The sequence below is a fragment of the Peromyscus leucopus genome, chromosome 11 (genome assembly GCF_004664715.2).
Source record: "Peromyscus leucopus breed LL Stock chromosome 11, UCI_PerLeu_2.1, whole genome shotgun sequence".
NCBI lineage: Eukaryota > Metazoa > Chordata > Mammalia > Rodentia > Cricetidae > Peromyscus > Peromyscus leucopus.
In genome coordinates, this window is record NC_051072.1 from 63340313 (window position 1) to 63344441 (window position 4129).

Consider the following 4129-nt stretch of genomic DNA (forward strand, 5'->3'; position numbering starts at 1 on the left):
AAAGGTGACCACAGTACACAGGTGTCCTTCCATAACCTTCTCAGCTGCCTTTTGTAAAAAGAAGCTGGATGTCCCCAGTGGATGCTATAAAATCAATCTCCAGTCCAGAAGAAGGTTATTTCAAATGAATTAGGCAATCAAGCTAGTCAAATGTACAATTGAGTGTGTATTTACCTAAGGCTGGAGTGGCACATAGCGGAGTTTGAGACATATTTAAATAAATCAGTAATTAAGAAAAAGGCAACTAAGAAAATGAAGTGATCCATAGTCCCAGAGATGAGGTCTCTGACTGTTAAGTTCCATGGTCTTCCCCATGCAGGACTCAAACCTCCACCCTGAAAAGTCAGGACACTACACAGACAGCAGCAAGCACGAAAAGAAGCAGCCCCAAGCCTTCCATCTGTGAAGTCTTCATGTTAACTAGAGACAGAGAAAGAGGTTTGTAGTTGAAGTTGAAATTGAAGAGCAAGAGGTTGATTTAGGGACCACTTCCTTCTTCTTGATTGAGATGGGAAGAATTATTTCTGAGAGTCAAATGATGAATGAAAAGATTAAACATTTCACAGACAGGGTAAAAAAGTTAAAAGTACTGAGCAGAAAGCAGGGGGAAAGGCACAAAGAACCCTATTTTTTTATTAAGGAACTATAAAATGAACACTTCTATCAAAAATATATGATGCTGAAAGTTAGAAAACAGTAAGAGGTGGAGAAGAAGCAGAGTCTATACGCTGAGGAATTACAGTGTGGTCACCGACCTGAGCGGCAAAGGAGAAGGAGTTTTAGCACAGAGAATGAAGAATTAACAGAGGAGCAAAGGAACCAAATCCATCGGGGCAAAAATGTAAAAGTGGAGTTTTAGCAGTAAGCATCATTAACTGGAAGGGGAGCAACAGAAAACATCAGAAGTAATAACGTAATAAAAGAAATCACACACAAAAATAGTAATAAAAAAGATAAGGAAACGGGGGCGAGCAGGGAGAACAAAGAAACCACACAGTTTTTATTCAGAAAGTTCTACCCTGAAACGCCCCCATTTCCATACACACACTCTGTAAAGAACCAGACACACAACTCTTTTCCCAGACACTGAGAATGTCTTTGGCCCCAGACGTCACCCCAGAGCCCCCCTTACAAAATTCTCTGTGTGTGTGACCATCTCCTGGGAAAAGCAACTGTCCGGGCCGCGGTGCCTTCGTTGGCCCTTCATTAGAATAGTTCTCACAGGCATGTGGCCTCGCTCGTCGTACACAGGAATCCCATATGGCACAATCTGGACCTCGCAGAAGTGAAATCTGCATAAAGTAGGCCGTAGCCCGGGCCAGCACAAAAGGCGAGACACGCATGTAGCGACATTGGCTCCGTGCCCTCTGACCCAGCTCTGTGCCTGTTCCCACACTCGGACAAGCCCAGGCGAGTGTGTTCGAGGGCTCCTAGGTAGCTGCAGCCTGTCACAGTAGGAGCATGGAGCCGAAAGGAAGCTCAGGATTAGTCCCCCAACAGTGTGTGGATCAATTTTAAGACAGTGTCTTGTCCAAAAAGAAAACCTACATGTGGCTGCAATTAACCCACTTAGCCTGTGTCTAACAAGTCCTGTGGTCAAGAAACAGCCTTGTAGTGAGATGAGCAGAGAATATTGTTTTGAAATTAGCAGATTAACTCAGTTCTCCTATGTAGGACTGCAAGGAGTTGGCTTAACAACCTTGGGTATGTGCCTGTGTACTTGTGACAGTGGCTGTTTCTTATTGTTGTTGTTTTCTTTTTCTTTTTTCTTGGTTTTTGCCTTTGTCAGTGTTTGAAGTAAAGCCACTTTAAAATGAAGCTATGCTTATATTAGTATTCCCTGGGGGAAAATCAATTGATAGCCAAGTGTTATAAATAACTATGTTGTATGGTAGTCTAAGTTGTTTGTTAAATGCCATACACTTTAATATACTAACAGCCTCTATAAAGAGGCTCTAAGCAGCACTCACAGGCACGTACACACCGGACACCAAATTCAAGCTGCTCAGTGTAAGCGTCAGGCCAGAACTACTCTCCAGAGTTGAAAGTGTGGCCTCTACCCTGTTCCACTCTTTGTGCGGTTGGGGGGCTCTTGAAAGAAAAAAAAATGAAAATGTCTAAAAGGTGTGAATTAATTCTCAGTATCAGCCAATTACTTCATAGTTGGCATTATTATAATTACAAGTCAAAAAGACATGAAGAAAATTGTGACTATGGTTCTTTATTCAAGGTAGGCAGTATTTTTTAAACAGAAATGTTTAATTTTCAGCATATGTTTTAAGCTGTTCACTGCACTATATTATCAACTATAACATTCAACTGATCTCTTCTGAAACGAAAATAAAAGCATTTCACAGTCTTCATTTTGAATGGGGAGAGGCTTTAACCCTTCCCTAGCAAGCTGTTGATGTCTGTCCACTGCATGCTTAAGAAGAAATCAGAACTTTGTGGAAGTAATTGGATTCTTTAGAAACAAGGGAAGATAGTCTTCTCTCCTTTCCTGGCATACCAGGATCTTAGAAACCTGCATCAAGCATTTTGCAATTGAAATGGCCTCAAAGGGCTTCTCGCTGAAAGATGTCTGGTGCTGATTTGTCATGTATTTTCACACGTGATGCCAGATCCAGGCAAATCACTATGCTGGAGACCACAGATTCCCCATTCACATGGCCTCATGAGCTGTTTCATGGTCACTAAAAATATTCTGAATTTTGTCTGTTCTGATGGCATAGGCAGTTATCACAAAACCCACTACACATGCTCCATGTCAGTGGGTACTCAGCAGACTGGCCAGCCACAGTTCCTTGCAGCCTACCTGATTCTGGCCAGCTCCACGATTATGTGGGATTATTGCAACAGCATTCTTGTTTATCAGAATGTTGAGGGATTCCAGCGCAGACTGGGTCATGGAAGGAGGACATGTGAGGCTTGAGGGGCATCTCAAAGGGAATTAAAACCGGTTTTCTGTTGCTCGTAAGGGTTTTACTGCTGATTGTTCCTTTTCTAAGTGCAGGAGAACCCACTGCAAATGCCAGGCAAGTGCTCTACCACTGAGCTACGCTCCTAGCCCGGACCATTTTCCAACATGCTTAATAACAATACCTCATTTGAAATCACAATGACTTGTTTGTTTCTGATTTGTTTAGGGGTGTTTGACAAATGGATCCATAATCGTGTCTGCAAACAGGAATACTGGTAAGGCCATGACTGTAGCTCTGCGGTAGAGCACATGCTTAGTACATCAAGACCCTGAACTTGAACTCAGTCTCAAAGAAAAAAAAAAGAAAAGGAAAATATTGCTCATTAAATACTATATTATTTTCAAAAAAAAAAGTGTGTTGTACTATCTGCCAATGCCTTATAATGCTTGCTAAGCTTATTACATTGGCTTCTAATCAGCTATAATGCCATATAGTTTTGTATGGCATGTATTACCTATTATTCCTTTAGTAAGAATACTACAAGATGTATTTACATTAAATTGTTCTAATTTGTTATCTTTTCATTAAGTTAAAAAAATCTAAAGTATGACAAGGCAACATCTGTAAAAAGGCAGAATTATAAATTCAGGACAAACTATTCTTGCTAACAATAGTTGAATGTTCTGATGGAAAGTTAAAGCACACTTACTGTGCGTGGCCTCTGGTACTCAGCTGAAAGAAATGTTAAGATTGGAGAGTAAGTGACATAATTAGATATATGCTAAGATTCTCCTCTGCTGCAGCACATCTTCAGGAAGGATTGACAGTGTTCCGGCATTAATACCGCATTTCTGTGGGGTACACGATGCCTACTCCTAGAGTCTATTTTTAAAGTACAGACACTCAACTGAGAAGGTACTAAGTTGATATACTAAGACCTTACCACCAATGGGAGCCCTGAGGGTACTGCTTGCTATAATGCAGGGATCTATGGAAGAATGAGGCAGCCTGAAGTATCAGAACGACTTCACCCCTGTATGAAAGAGGTGTCCCCAAGTTCTGCATGTAAAGCTTCAGTGAGGCCAGAGCCACCTGCACCATGGGCTGACTGAAGGCTCAGTCATAGGTTAAGCTACCACTAACCTACAGCATCCTGCTTCCAGCTAGTGAGGATCATTTATGGTCTGCTGCAGGTAACAGCAGGATTT